Source organism: Telmatherina bonti (assembly GCF_933228915.1).
Source record: "Telmatherina bonti genome assembly, chromosome: 6".
Taxonomy (NCBI): domain Eukaryota; kingdom Metazoa; phylum Chordata; class Actinopteri; order Atheriniformes; family Telmatherinidae; genus Telmatherina; species Telmatherina bonti.
Window position 1 is genome coordinate 26,833,579 of NC_136624.1, and position 17,439 is coordinate 26,851,017.

The window sequence follows — 17,439 nt, forward strand, 5'->3', positions numbered from 1 at the left end:
AGGAGCGCGCACCGCAACTGCTTTCGCCGTCATTGTAACATCTCATTAACAGAAGGATTAGGCTAATATGAACTCAATAAAAAAACAAAATACAATGTCAACACATAGCATACAGCCCTACATGTTGGAACCTGAATCAGACCCTGAAAACAAAGTGGAAAACAGCAACCCACAGCAACGAATGCAGCAGGATGTCTCTCTTTGGTAAACTCACCAGCCATCGTTGGAAATAACTTTATCCGACGTTTTCCACCCGTCTGATGTATTTGTACATGCCCTTGTTAACCAGTAGAAGGTAACCAATCACCAAACCTTATCCCCCGGGACGTCACAAGGATTTCCAAGTAGAAAAAACTCTCTAAAACGACATGTTTTTCGTCGCCAAGGAAACCGAATGGCGAGAGTGCTGGAACTCAAACTCAAACTCAAACATGCGTTCAGGTGATAAAAAAACAGTGCGGTTCAAATGTCTGATGAGGATTCAACACTACTGTAGAAAGCTCAGAAAACTCGAAATGCCATAATAGCACCCCTTTAAGTTAAAACAAAAACACATTTTTTGAACCAATGATTAAAGCTGGCTTCCACACACTGGAAAATAAAAAGGCAGCTCGTTTTTCTGGGTGAGTTTGGATGACATGATCAACACGCTCAAGAGGAAGTATCTTGTTGTTGTACAGAAACAATGACAACAGGTGACTGCTTGGAAGCAGATCTGCTCTGTCATTTCCCAGCTTTGTATTCTCCATGTGTGTTTGTCATTAACAAATACTTCTTTGTTTAAATTTGCTTGTCGTTGGAGATTTTCACCATGATGTCACTCAACGTTTTAGAACAAGTTACAGATTTTATGCCTTTCTAGATACACGAGTGATTAATTTCTAAAAGTCTGAAACCCTCCACGAGGAATTCGCAGTTAAAATAAATGATTAAATAAATAAATAAATATGTAAAACATGGCGGAAGAGTTGTCGCTGGCCTGAAACATAGTCAACACTTAAAGGCAGAACAAAAAGATAAAAATAACTGTAGGAAATTTTGTCACCGAAAAACTAGTGAACAAGTGTACAAACAGAAACCTGTGGTGACAAATTACATCATTAACAATTCTCATGGTAGCAGCAGTGAACCAGTCCAATCCATCAATGTAGCTGAGACCCAGTTAGATTTTTTATACCTAATATTCAAAAATCTAAATGCGTTTTTTTTTTATTCCAACAAACAAAGAGTAAAATAAAATGAATAAATAAAAAATAAATACATAAATAAATGTTTATTGTTTATGAATATATGCATTTTTATTTATTGCAATTGTTGTGATATTTTTGGTTTATCTATAATCTATTGGCCTGTTTCAGTCATTTTAATCAAACTGTAACTACCTGAATGTCCTTGGATACAATACAATATCCTTGGATACAATATTGCAGGAAATAAGATTTATGCTATATTAAGATTAACTAGTGTTGAGCCAAATAGTGATAAACAGATTTTTTTTATATATACAAACACCAATCAAATATAACACAAAACAAATAATTTTGCAGCTATATTTGGTTCAATATATTGTATAATATAAACATTTTCTTTTCATTGTTAGTGTTTAATTGCATTTTACTGTACCATGGTTCTGTTATGATTCTGTCTGTATTAGAATTTTACATCAGTAATTATTGACTAAAACATAAAGGTACTGCATGTGTTGAGTGGTTAGAAACAGAATGGGGAAAGTAGGATTTGCTTACTCTTTTGTAATTTACCTTTTAGTTTTATCAGATTACACTGACATAATATCAATAATTAACACATCAAGTGACTTTTTTAAGTCTTTTTTTTGCTTCTTTTGTGACACTTCCTCTAAATTAATAACCTCAATTTAACATGTTCTGGAATTGCTCAATGCTTCATATTGCTCTTACATCACAGATCAATAAAAACACTTGGCTACAACCCTTAAGATCAATTCATATGATGTCATATTATCATCATATTATAATTTTTACGAGTCCATATCTACTATCATTGATCACTATCAGTTAACTTGGGCTCTTTTGAGCCACACAGACAGTGCTAACATAACAGATCTCAGTTTATAGTTTGAGTTTTTCCCTAAATTTATGCCAGAAAAATTGGTTCACAATATTTAATACTTGTGCTGCTTGTCAAAATCCAAATCACTTGCAAGCAACAAGCACAATGCTATCTCCACAGTGTTACATGACAGGCATAAAATCTAGATAAGCCAACTATGTCCTGTTCAAAGTGTTCTCTCACACCTGAGACATCCAAGTCATCTGTGACCTACTCCTCCATATCAGCCATCTGTCCACCTTCATTTTTGCCATTAGAGCTAACTGTCTCACTGTCTTATGTATACTCTCCTCCTTTTTATTTTTCTATTAACATTTCCTTCTGTCATTTGTTTTCAAATCTGCCTCAAATGATTTGACAAAACTCAGAAAAACAAAACACAGACAGTGCTTGGTCACTTTTTTTCAGTCATTTTTTTTTCTAGAATATATTTTAATTTGTCTTTGTTGCTAATTCATATTTCTGCTGAAAACACACATTGGTAAATGGTAAATGGACTTGTACTTCTATAGCGCTTTTCTAGTCATACAGACCACTCAAAGCGCTTTACACTACTTGTCACATTCACCCATTCGCACACACACTCACTCAACACACTCATACCCCGATAGGCACATCGGGGGGCAGTTTGGGGTTCAGTGTCTTGCCCTAGGACACTTCGGCATTTCAGGGGAAGCCTGGAATTGATCCCCCATCTTACCAGTTGAAGGACAACTGCTCTTCCTCCTGAGCTACAGCCGCCCCAATTGGCATAACAACAGTGGATATCTACATTTAGCTGACCTTTAGTCATCTGGAACTTGTGGCAAGGAAACACCTCCCATAGCTAGCAGGTCAATATAAAAAGACCTTAAAGAAAACTCGGACCTTATCTACAGATCTTCACCGAACAGCAGGTCGATGCTCAGGCTCTTTTTATGGCAACAAAGAAGGTTTTAATTAAATCTTATGTGCAGGGTTGACCTTAGTTATAAACAGGACATTTTTGCACATATGTTAACCAACTTTGCTATCAAGATGGTGACGTTTGTGTGTTTTGTTGCCAATTAAAGAATGGCCGGGTATTTCAAGCCAATCTTGCCACAGATTCTATTCTTGGAAATGGAAAATGAACCCTCCTCCCATCAGAATGTCAAATCTATGACAACATTCTTGCCATAGCAACAATTAGCTGGTAGCAAACTGACTCCCAGTCAGCTTAACATTTATTGAACAAGTGAGCTCTTGCAAAAAGACAGTTAACTGTGCACCTCTGCTGCTCATATTCTGAATCTGTTTGAATAACAACCTTTTTACAGTACCCAACTTTTACACTTTCATATATTTACATGGTATATCCATTAATAGACCATCATTACAATCTGTTTCTTGATTGGATTTATCAAAATTCTAAAACTAACTATGCTGTTTCAATCCAAATGCTTAGAATTAGAGAAAGAAAAAAAAAACCTAACAATAATGGTAACAACTTCTCTTTCATATTGGCTGGGCATCCGCATGGTGATAAATGCTAAATTTGAACCAACATTCACACTGACTTTCAGAACCTGACAAGTCTGTTCTCAACAGGCACCATAATAGTGGTTCCTGATCACAAACCATCACATTATCAGTGGACAATGCCATACCATACACAAACACCGAGCCAAATAATCAGTCATTGTCAGCAGATGAAGATGGAATACTGCAACAGTAAAGAAATGTTTTCAGAACTGCAGCTAGACATGGTGTTATTACATGTCTATCTATCCAGCAGCTGAACGCCATACAAGCTACAAACAACAGCCTCCTTCATCTGGATCTTCCACAGATGAACACGCTTAGGATGATCATAGAGAACCAGTTGAGAGAAAAAAAAAACTCATACAGGTTAAATGAGATTTAATTCACAGTAAAAACCTAGATGTTGCTGAGTTATTATGTTGCCTGGCAACAGATCTGAATTCCAATAGGTGATTGCAATCAGTTTTCATGACCAAATCTTCAAGCTGATTTGTTTACCTCCGCATAGTCAAGTCCACCCACTTTTTTTCCGGCTAAACTGGTGTAAAGGGGCTTAAGAATGGGTCCAGAACAAGTACTGTCAGTGTAAAACTACATTGAGTGACCCCTAATGAAACACATATGCAATAACATATGGAAATTTGCTCTGTGTCTGAGATGTGTAGAAACATTTTAACAACGTTGGTAATAACCTTTTTTAGCATTCCTGGTGGCTACATTAAAAAGAATTCTACATTTCTCAGTTTAAGGTTTTTTTTTTCTGCACTAGAAAGGTTAACTGTATCTGTGTGAGAAGCCTTGCAATCCTGCTTCATTTCATCTTTGGTTACTCTGGTGAGTGTGATCAAAATGAAAAGAATGTAAACTATGTGTGGTCAACACAGCAGTGAGAAAAGGTTACCTCGCTAAGACAGCAGAGTTGTTACAGGAGCAGTGAGGGTGACATTTACAAAGAGTAAATGTAGGACATTGATTCTTGAAGAAAGGTACAGATTGTTGATGACCTTCTTTAGTTTAAGTATCTTATGGAAATTAAAAGGTTGAGAGGTTCTTGACGGGAAGTATAAAATCAGATTATTTGATAGTGAATGGTTGATTCTAAAGCATCCAAAAATATTCAGATCGATTTTATTCTTACTCATATATTGTCATATGCCAACATCAGGTTTTTGCTTGCTTTTGAACATACAGCATTCTCCCCGGATGCATCACTCACTGGTCATCCTGTGTTTCCAGTACTGGCATAGATTGAGTCAAATGCAAGTCCCAAGGAGAAGGGGGACTCAACCCTGACACTACAAAGACAACTACATCAGACTGATACCACCCTAACTGCTGTGTCATTTTTCTCCAATTTGAATTGCACAGCTCACCCTGTGACACTTGATGACACAGGGTCCCAAACAGATGGCAGCGGACCTTAGATGAGCAGGAAATTAGAATGGAGTGCCAGATTAGATTATATATTGATTAAATATTGATTACTTAAGATTTACTCATGACACATTTTCAGTCTCCTGAGGAAGGGAATATCAGTCACAGCATATAACCAATATACCCTCTTAAAGTTGTGGCAGTTGTCAGTTGTCATGACAACTGCCAACTTTAGTAGGTATTTCTGCAGCACAATATCCAATTGACTTTTACATAACAATGTAGCTATTGTTTTGCACATTGTGTTGATAATTTCAATCTTTTTTATAATCTTTGTATATTACACTGTGGTGGTTAATATTTGGTGTCACACACAAGGAGCTATTATTGTGAAGGAGTTCTGGTTAAGAGGAGAAAGTTGCTGTTTGCCCGCCTAGATCCCGCTCTTGTTCTCTGGTTCAAAAGAATAGGTGGAAGAAATAAAGCGCTAGACTCAACCTGCTTCCGTCTCGCTTTTCACTATCTTCCACATTGGTGACCCCGACGTTGGACATCTGAAGCACGTCTGTGGACTACGACTCGTCTGCCGCCGCGGCTGCGCCGTCCCCATCTGTTTTTGCGGCTGCAGTGAAACTCCTTGATTTTTGGCAGCACGATCCCAAGCCTTGGTTCCAGCATGTCGAGGCTCAGTTCCACCTGCGCGGCATAACCGTGGATGACACGAAGTATTTTCACGTCGTCGCGGCTTTGGATTTAGCCTCTACCAGCAGGTTTATGGGTTTGCTCCGGGACCCGCCTCAATCGAACAAGTATGCGGCGAAGAGAGCTTTGCTGCAGCTGTACCAGCTCTCTGACATCGAGCGGGCCGACCGCCTTCTGTCCCTGACAGGCCTAGGGGGACAGCAAGCCTTCTGAATTGATGGAGAACATGTTGGCACTCTTTGGATCCGGGGACAGTTCGTTTCTTTTCACCCACCTCTTTCTGCGTCAGCTTCCGCCCCCGGTGCGCACCGCGCTGGCCTGCTCACCCCTGACCCGCACAAAGGACTACCGGAGTTTGGCTGAAGAAGCAGACAGGCTTTTACTGGCATCCCGCAATCTGTCTGTTCACACACTGTTGCCAGGAACGCCGGAGGAGGACGTCGCGGGTGTGGCTGCCGTCACGGATCGTTGTATGAAGGAGGGCAACCTGTGCTTCCGCCGGGATACGGACCGGCCGGCGCTCGCTAGCAGCATCCAGCACCGGCGGAAACGAAAAGCTGCTTTTCATTGAGGACAGCACCTCCGGACGTCATTTTCTTGTGGACTCAGGAGCGCAGTGGAGCATCGTGCCTCCTTCTTCAGCGGACTCATCAGGAGATGGACATGGACCGCCGTTGGACGCTGCTAATGGTACTCCAATCTGCACTTATGGCGTCAGGTCCATGACTGTACGTTTTTGTGGTGGTGTGTTTACCTGGGACTTTGTTGTGGGTGCTGTGTCAATTCCTATTCTGGGTGCAGATTTTTTATGTGCATTTAGACTTTTGGTTGATGTGGCTAACAGATGTTTGATCGATGCTGTATCTTTTGACTCCTATCCGTGCTCACTGGGTAGGGCGGGGCCGCTTCTTGCTAATATGCTAGCCTCAGGAGACAGGTTTCAGCATCTCCTCGCCGAGTTCCCCTCGCTTACTGTTCCTGTGTTCTCAGCTGCAGTGACTAAACATGGGGTTGAGCATTACATCACCACGGTCGGGCCTCCGGTTTTTTGCACGTGCGCGCAATTTGGATGCTGCCAAGTTGGCCATCGCTAAGGATGAGTTTGCCAACATGGAACGGCTGGGTATTGTGCGCCGCTCTGACAGTCCGTGGGCTTCACCCTTGCATATGGTCCCCAAAGCTGACGGGGGTTGGCGCCCATGTGGGGATTTTCGGCGCTTGAACAACACTACGACCAATGACAGATACCCTGTCCCCCACATTCAGGATTTTTCTGCACACCTTGCAAGGCCCTGCATTTTTTCCAAAGTCGGTTTGGTGCGTGGTTATCACCAGGTGCCGGTCCATCCTGATGACATCCCCAAGACGGCAGTGATAACTCCTTTTGGGCTCTTTGAGTTTTTGAGAATGCCGTTTGGCTTGAAGGGAGCAGCACAGACGTTCCAACGCCTGATGGATTCTGTGCTGCGGGACATGCCCTTCTTGTTTGTGTATTTGGACGACATTCTGGTGACCAGTGCTTCTGAAGAGGAGCACTTGTCACACCTCCATCAACTTTTCAGGCGCCTCAGTGACCATGGCCTGATTGTCAACCCTGCAAAGTGCCAGTTTGGACTGTCAGAGATTGATTTCTTGGGACACCGTGTGTCACGACTGGGTGCTGTGCCGCTTCCCACAAAGGTCAAAGCGGTTTCTGCTTTTCCACGCCCTTCTGCTGTGAAGCCCTTGCAGGAATTTTTGGGCATGGTGAATTTTTACAACCGCTTCATCCCTCAGGCGGCCCACATTATGCACCCTTTGTATGAGGCATTGCGCGGCAAGAAGGGTGACCAGACCATCGAGTGGACCCCAGAGAGGTTACGCGCCTTTGACAATGCCAAGAAGGCGCTTGCCAGCGCAGCTATGTTGGCACACCCTGATCCCGCTGTGCCTGTAGCTCTCACCACAGATGCATCGGACTATGCAGTGGGTGCGGTTTGTGAGCAGTGGGTGGAGGGGTCCTGGCAGCCACTGGCCTTTTTTAGTAAGAAGCTGCGGGACTCAGAGAGGAGGTACAGTGCCTTTGACAGAGAGCTGTTGGCCCTTTTCCTTGCGACACCTCATTTCCGGTTCCTGTTGGAGGGCCGTGATTTCACCGCTTTTGTGGACCACAAACCGCTTACCTTCGCCATGGCTAAAACCTCTGAGCCGTGGTCAGCACGGCAACAACGACACCTTTTGTCGATTTCCGAGTTTACTACTGACATTCGCCACGTGGCTGGGAAGGATAACTTAGTAGCTGACTGCCTGTCGCATGCTCCCGTCACTGCTGTTCATTTGGGTGTTGACTATGCAGAGATGGCTGCTGACCAGTGGGTTGACTCAGAGGTTCAGGCATTTCAAACAGCTGACTCCAGTTTGCAGTTGGAGGAGGTTGTTTTTCAAAGCTCTGGGGCAACCCTTCTTTGTGATGTCTCCACTGGGAGACCACGCCCCTTGGCCCCAGCTGCCTGGCGCCGCAGGGTGTTTGATGCTGTTCATTCCTTGTCGCACCCTGGCGTTAAGGCTTCTTTTAAACTTGTGGGAGCCAAGTTTGTGTGGCCAGGCCTCAGGAAAGAGGTTAAGGCCTGGGCAGCCTCCTGTGTCTCCTGCCAACACGCTAAAGTACAGCGGCATGTGAAAGCCCCCCTGGACACGTTTCTGGTTCCAGAGAGACGGTTTGACCACGTTCATGTGGACCTGGTTGGACCTTTTCCTCCATCCCAGGGTTTTACTCACCTGCTTACCATGGTGGACCGTACCTCGCGTTGGCCGGAGGCAGTACCTCTGAGGTCAACTACTTCGTCTGATGTAGTCCGCGCGTTCATCTATGCCTGGGTGTCCTGGTTTGGGGTGCCTTTAGACCTGACCTCAGACAGAGGGCCGCAGTTCACGTCCGAGCTGTGGACTGCTGTTGCATGGAGCTTTGGAGTCAAGCTTCACCGCACCACGGCATATCACCCACAGGCTAATGTACTGTGTGAGAGGTTTCACAGTAGTATGAAGGCGGCCCTCCGTGCATCTCTGATGGACAGTAACTGGGTGGACAGATTGCCGTGGGTTTTGCTCGGCTTGCGCTCTGCTCCTAAAGAGGACCTGCACTCCTCTTCTGCGGAGTTGGTGCTTGGCCAGACCTTGAGGGTCCCTGGGAGTTCTTTCCAACGACTCCTGGTTTAGGCCCTGACACGTTTCAAAGGTTTTTGCACCGGTAGCTGCTCACCACTGCCTTCCTCAGACCTATGTGCCGAAGAACCTCATGTCGGCTAAGTATGTTTTTATTCATCACGATGCCCACCGTTCGCCCTTGCAGCCGCCTTATGATGGCCCTTTTTGGGTGTTGGAGGCTGGGCACAAGGATTTTTTGCTTGAGTTGGGGGCTGGTCAGGACCGGGTTTCAGTGGATCGTTTGAAGCCTGCATGTGTGCTCCAGGATGGCGAGGTGGAGCTGGCACGCCCAGTTTGTCTAGGCGGCCCGCCTACTCAAGCCCCACCACTGATACCTCCACCTGTTCCTTCCCCTCTGCCTGAGCCAGTTCAGCGAAGTCGTCGCGGCAGAATAGTCAGGGTTCCCAGGAGGTATAAGTGATATGGTGCCTTGTCATATGATGTGTATTGTTATTTATTTTTTATTATTATTGCTGTTTTTCTTTTGTTTGTGGTGCAGTTCTTTCTGCTCTTGTCTGTTCTTGGGGGGGCCTGTATGGTGGTTAATATTTGGTGTCACACACAAGGAGCTATTATTGTGAAGGAGTTCCGGTTAAGAGGAGGAAGTTGCTGTTTGCCCACCTAGATCTCGCTCTTGTTCTCTGGTTCAAAAGAAAAGGTGGAAGAAATAAAGCGTTAGACTCAACCTGCTTCCGTCTCGCTTTTCACTATCTTCCACAACACATTGAACCTTACATAGTTTAAAAGTGAGTGGCAATGTAAGAAATTATTTTGGGTCTCTGAGTTCACTTACTCCATAAAATCTTGACAATCTGACAATGACCTGATATTGTTAAAGGCAATGTGTCAAGAGATAGTTCCTAAGATACAATCTGCAACACATTACTTTAATGTTTGAGCTCGCACATCACTTTTATTGGTAACTAGTGATGTACAGTACATTAGTTTACTGTTACTATAACAAAAAAATTAAAAAAAAAAAAAAAACAACTTTTTGAATTCACAAAAAACCAAACACCAAAAACCAAACCGAAAACTGTGTCTCTTTGTACACATCAGTGCACATGTACAGGTCTTTCAGCTCGTGACATAGCAGGAAAGATAATGTTTATATTGTAGAAGTTCTCACGTCATTTTGAATTTTTTTGAAAATACCAAGTACAACCACAAAAACATTCATGTTACGCCAGAAGCAAAGGACCCTATTTCTGATTTTATAAACACCCTTCAGCCTTAACACAGCCCAATGAAAACAAGGACTAGTTTTCACTCTGAGGGACATTACTAGGGAACATCTTTCTGTTCATGCGGGGATGCACTCTGATGGTGACAATGCAACTAAAGAAAGAGTCACTTTTCTTTCTGTACAATAATTAATCAAATATAACTTGCTAACCTTAGTGCATTGTGCTCAATATGACTGTTTTCATGTTTACTGCAAATGCAGTAATCAGTAAAGTGATGTAAAGGGCATATTCAATATGCCGAGTGATTTCTGCTATTAGCCTGCAGAGATTCAGGTTACAAACCATCAAACTGATTATGAAATGAAATTAGACCTACTTTAAAGGTTAGTGCTGACTATAATCAAGAAACACAAGAAGAGGTGTTGACATTTGGCAAAGATGTTCCAACACATTACAGTAAGTTACACAAATTACCGATTTTCATGCCTTTAATTTATCTTATCAAATTAGTTTCTTTTTAAAGTATCATAACACAAAACTGCTTGATGTTCGCCTCATTGCTAAACAGGGAAACATCTTGCTGGCAAGGCAGAAGCATCAGCAGGTGGCAAAATGAGGGACACGAACACACATGGCTATGTATAACCTCTCCAGTGAAAGAGTGTGCAGCGATAAAACTGATTGAAGAGAAAAGAAATATGTGCTCCTCACACCCACACATATTGAAACGAAAATCAGCCTATCAACATAAATCACAATGACCAGCTCAGCTTCACATAAATATTTAAAAATGAGAGCATTATGATTTCACAAAAAAAGGTTAAATGCGGACACATTTATGTCAATAAAATGAATGCAAAGCACAACTGGTACAAGCAAAGAGAACAAGGGCTTATTGTATCGAAACTAATGGCTTGTAACTGTCATGACATGACGCTTGACCTTTGACCTAGTGGCCATTCTGGCCTCATGAACCTTGGGCTTTAATTGCTGTCTGTCGAACCGTGACTTAAACAAAGCATTGAAGATGACCTGATGCTTTTGTGGCTGCATGTGTGCATGCACGTGTGTATGCACACATGCACACAGTTAACAGGCAAACAAGTAGAACTCAGCGATAAAGTGTTTGCACAGCCACAATGACATGAATGCAGGTCAAATGCATTGCAAAAAAACAGATAGACTGATGGGAGAGCCTGACCCTTGGTGATAGACACTTCAGAAATAGTTGCGTTAAAACTTTGAAACTCTCAAATATTTTCACAGCCCAAGCAATAAATATCTGCAATGGACTGGCAACCTGTCCTGGTGTACCCTGCCTCTGCAATGGAATTGCACATTTCTTCCTTTGAATATACCTAATTTATCCAAAATATTCTAAATAAATGAAGGTAATCTTCAAGACCAACCATAACTATGAATCCTAGAAGCACACTTTTACATCAGAGGAACATTTGCTGCTTGCACAGCAAGTAGCCCGAGAGCTCAAACTATGTCACACAACAAAGCCAACTCACACTACTACACACCAAACAGACTTGATCTGCAGTTTTATCCTCAAAACACTTACATTTCCCTCATCTGAAGCTCAGTCACAGATAGCAGGTTTTTGGGATTATTCTCTGACTGGAAGGATGGTCACTAAATGATGTTCAACTTCTTTGCAGAACAAAACACCAGTAAATGGGAAGTGATACTGTGCAAGTTAACATCCACTGCAGCACTTGCATGAAAATTTAAATTTTTTAACATTTTTTACTACTTCACCCCCCCCCCAAAAAAAACAAAGCAACAAGAATTCTGCGGGTACTTACAGTCAAGGTTTGTTTGTTTTGTTTTTTTGAGAAGGAGGTAAGGTAATCTTTGCTGAATACAGTCTTCTAAAACATCCACTCTTCTTTGTTTCTGAAGTCAAAGAAACTTATACTGCTTCAAGTCTTTTCATCGCTGACCTTTACACTGCAGTTATTGAATACAAAGACTTTGCCCATCAGAACGTTCAGATATTTAAGAAGAGTTAAACATTACACGGTTTGGGAAGTGTCTGTTCCAATATGAGATTTTTAGCCATTGGTATTAATATAACAGGGGTTTTAAGCAGGAAAAAATAATTATTTCTACTAACAAGCGCTGTATAAGCATTTTAGTGGCATGATGGTTCATTCTGTGACTTTAAAGCCTGTCACAGTCATTTTTTAATTACAAAGGAGGATTACGATCATCTCCACTGCTGACACCATAAGGCCTTGGCCAAGGGCACCTATTACATGCCTGATGGGTAACACAGTAAAGTATCTTGCGATGGAAAAGGCAAGTAGTATAACTATGAGAAAGATGACAGGTTTAATAAATTAAACCATTTTTCAGACAATCCTATGAGTTTGACAACAAGGTAGTTAAACCAGAATAAGAATTAGGCTGCATTTAGTTTTGCAAAGATGCTTCAGTTCAGTATTTTTTTTTTTTTCAGCACACCCTTCCCTTTCCAGCAGCAAAACCTTTAATCTCACGTTCTGCCAGGCTGTAGGGTTTTAGTTCAGCTCCAGCTAAAACAATGAAAGAAAACTTTGGTTTTCACAAGGAGACCAGTGTGGAACAGCAAACACTTTCATCTTATACGCTTATCACTAGGCTGGGTGATATGACAATATACATATCGTTTGGACGATAGAAAATGTCTGTCATTTCATATGAGGCTCCATGGTTTATGCCATAATAAGGTGCTTTACTGCAGTATTTTACATCAAGACGCGCTTTACGCTATGCTCGCTGCAATACATATACAAACATGGAGAAAGACACTAGCAGACGGGTTTCAAAGCAGGATAATTCAGTAAGATATAACCAGCCAACCAAAACTGATGAGCTTGTTTATAAAAGAGGGGAAATTTCTGTCGCATGGATGCGGTTTGATATAAAAAGACTGACGTGGAACCTACAAAAGACAAGCTCACAGTCTCAACAATGGACTCCGATACAACTACCAGTAACTCATTTTATCACCTGCGCAAGAATCAGAATAAAGAATACAGAATAAATAATAGAGTCAACGAGCAAAAGGAGCATCAAATGGTGGCTTTTCCCCGTGAAATGTCATACAGCCATAGTTCGCCCAGATGGAAGGAGGTCACTGCTGCCGTTGCCAAGCACATCTGACAAATAACTGATGACTGACACAAAATTACACAAACAATCTTATATTGTTATGTATATCGTTATGGGGATATAAAATGAGCTATATCATGGTATGAGATGTTGGTCATATCGCCCAGCTCTACTTCTCATAAACATTTCATTAAAGATAATTAAATGTATGGCATTTCAAAAGTCAATCAATCACTGAATTAATTATAAAAAATATGTTATTCTTTTGCCATAATCAAGCAGCTCAGTGATTAGGTGAAAGTTGTTAAAACTGTTTGTGTAATAGTTTGTGCTATATTCATGAAGACGTATTTACAAAACTGATAGGTTGAAAAGAAGTGCTGATAAAGGAGATTTTTCTCCTTCAGACTCTCTGACCCACAGGCAGAAACTGATAGCCGGCAAAAATTCAAACAGTGTTATCGCAGAACCACATTTATCTGTGAAAAGTCAAGAGACGCTGGCTGAGTGGAATGATAAGAGAAGAGGCAATAAAACACTGCCAGTATGAGACACAATAGTGCACAGTCTTTAATGCAAACATGTTTATGACTTTTATTATGTGTACTCAAATTTAAGCACAGACCTGCAAAAGCAACAGCTGCAATGTATCAGATTGTACTTAACTTTTTGACGGATATCTTTGCTGCCAACCTCTAACATTTTGAGCACAAATGAAAGGTAAGAAAATACACTTATTAAACAGGGGCACCTTGTCACCTGATGTTTGTCTTTCACTGTAAACAATCCACTGTAGAAATGTAGGTGGCATATTTTTTATTGTAACTAGAACTTGAAGTGCTTTTTTTTTTTTTTTTTACCTTTAACACACTGCAAAGAACAGGAAACACACACACAACTGCCAAAGTAATAATCTCCTTATTGTCTTCACCAAATAATTCAATTACATCGTAGTTTAATATGTGACACATACCAGCAGTAACAGTCTGGAAAGATTAAAAAAATATAAAGATACGTAAATATACATGTTACACTACACTTATCTGAAAGACTCGACAACCAGCAGTCAGTGTATGAATAGAAAAAGCTTTTCTCTCAACTTGACCAATATTGTGGCGACCCTAGGAGGCTGAAGAAGGGGCCACTGATGCAGAGGTAAATAAGAATTTTGGAAAAATAAAAATTCTACCACGTAGACAACATCTTTCCAGGGATGAGGAAATCCAGAACTCATTGGCCACTCTCCTGATGTGTTAACATGGTTCTTTTTTAACACACCTGATTGAACTTGATGGGTCATTATTCAGGACATTAGAATAGGCTTTTGGTTGAATTTAAACAGAATCTGTAGTTTTAGATCAGTAATCATCTAAAACTTTCAGAACAGTGGCCCTCGAGGTCAGGAGTTGCCAGTTCCTGGACTGTTCCCTGGGGTTTGGTAGTAATTTCAGCATGACAATGCCCGACATTATTCTGCACAACTTCCAAGAGTATTGTTTCAAAGACAGAGTGGATATTCTTGTCTGTCTGCTATCAGACTTTATCCACTGAAAACATAGAGCATCACAAAGAAAATCAGGCAACAGCAATGTGCTGCTTGGCATTGGAAGTCATATTCAGCAAGAATGGACACACGTTTTTCTTGCAAAATGTCAACAATTAGTGTCAATATCAACACAATATATGCTTCTAGTTTTTGTTTGTCTTTTCTTTTCACCAAGACGTTTTCACTTCATACCAAAGAGCATCATTGTTGCCTCAAATAACTATGTGGTTTAAAGAAATGCAAGCAAATGGATGTGTTTAAGATGGTCCAACCAGACCATTGCCTGCTGCTGGCATCATGTGAGGACTAGCATAAAACCATAGCTTTGACATTGTTTGTTAAGTTGGCATACAGGTACAAGTGAATGCATGCTTTTTTCTTTTTTTAAATCAATAATAAAAGACTGGTCACACTTCTGTGAAATAACATCATGGGCTGCCGTCACTGATTAACAGCCCCTCTCTTTTTGTTGTGACCGGGGGGGAAAACACACTGTGTTAAACTTTAAGCTCATAAAACCTCTAAATCTCCCTGCAAACAAGCTGTGCGAGGAGGATAGATTACACAGGAGAGATACTGCTCATTATCTGCATGACTCTAACTTTCATTTGTTAAATACGCGTGTCATGTTGCAGAACTTGCATTGAATCTGGACAGGCTGTAGGGCGAACATACACGTTGATGAAAACGCCAGAGCACCCCACCCAAAACACAAACTCAGAAGAGTTTGTTCCTCTGGATAAGTTTAAACAAAGTGCAGGGATGTGTAGTCTCCAATTTCACTTTCAGCATTCATTTAAGTTTCTACAGATAAGTGTCTACAAGCTCCAACTGGTTTTTGGAGCCAATTTCCTCATATGACAACAACGAGAAATGAGTCGATTCCAGTTAATTAAATTCTAGTGTGGATTCACGACACGAGGAACCCTCAAGTTTGCCAGCACAGTGTCACAGCCACGCGACCGCCAACTGGACAAAGAAAAGAAATTCCAATACAATAGTTATTATAAAGTTACAAACTAAAAGAAACACACTGAGCAGTATACAGGTCTGTTTTAATGGACTGCTTCCTTTGGACAAAACTCACACAAAGAGTTAGGAAAAGACTGTCAGTGCTCGAACAAACCATGGAAACTACAACAATAAAGAAGTCTACATATGTGTGTGTGTGTGTGTGTGTGTGTGTGCGCGTGTAAGATTCTGTATTCCATAAACAAACAAGCAGGGTTTCAACATGGCAAACTAGAGCAGAGGCCACCGCACAGATCTCGGCCAACCACCTTTTCTTGGCACCAGCTTCTCTTTTGTTGTGGTTCCCGTTAAAAAGAAAGAGGTCCGTACTCCACCTCTTCCACAGGGCCCTAAACCGCTGGCTCGCTGTGCAAGAACGGGATTTATTGTAACGTGTAGAATCAAAAAAGTATGTGCCGATGCTGCTGATTGACACTGTCACCAAATTGACAGTTAAACTGACTGAACCGATCTGAGAAATGCTAAGTGCGTTATGAAAGTTCCAACAAACAATGCTTTGATTTGTTCTTGGAGCATGATGTGCAACCCAGACAGACTACAAACACAGGTTTGCTTTCAGGAAGGGTGGAGCGCACTGCAAGATCTTCCAAGTAGCCACCAAAATTACTATGGAAGGGCAATGACAAGTATTAAGCAATTCTCCACATTCACCATTAAATATAAGGTACACTTTATTTCACTGCTTTTTTAGTAAGTGTGCAGTTACTCTTTATGCATGATCAGGAGTGTTTGACTTAAGACCTGTGATTAGGGCAGCATCCACACAGCTTCTCCTCTAACCAAAAGGTGACTTACTGAGAGAAAAGTGTGCACATACAATTATTTTCTAGACTGTTTTTACTAATAAATTTTTCAGATTTTAAGTAATTTTTGTTTAATCGTTTTCTTCCATTGACTGAAAATGACAAGAAACCAACAAATGACAGCCCGACACTGTGTTGGAGATGTTAAAGTGCAGTTTTAGGTTACTCGAAAAAGTTAATTATTCATTACTTCCGTAAACTTTGAGATTACTAGTTAATGCATTTGAAAAGTAACGTTACTACTTACTACTTTACTCTCCCATGTAGATACAAGGAGCACACACTGCACTGTGTTAACTGCATGGAGAGAAATGCCTCACTGTAAAAGCCACAAGCAACAGGATAAGGGATGATGAGGTTATGCTGTGCTGATATGTCCTACCTGAAGCTACAAATATTTTCGTAATGCTGAAGTCCCCTGCGGCTCATCAACACCTTATCAACTGCTTGTTCTCTCATGTAATTAGATTCATTTCCTGGAAGAACCGCACCCCCCCCTTCAGATCTAACTTCCAGCTCAGCTCTCTGTTGTAGCTTTTACTGAGTGCACTAAAAGAAATATGTGGTATGAAATGTAATATTTCACACCATCAGTGTTTTTAAACCTCTGATAGCACAATGATTTCACACAGCAGTTTATCCATCAGACTGATCAGCTGACATAATACATGCAGAAGAGTTTCCTTCCACTGACCTGTGAAGTCAAATAAAAGAATTTCAGTAGAGTAAAAACTCCAATGAGCTTTAACCTGTCTGTTTTATTCTATAAAGTCTAGACGTGGACTGCAGCGGGAAGCTTGGTAAAAAAGGTCCGATACCTGCAGCAGATGACGACGTGCTCTGGCTAACTCGTCTAAAGGTTCTTCTTGCATCATAGTAAAGAATGTAGATTGTCATGACAGCATAAGTATCC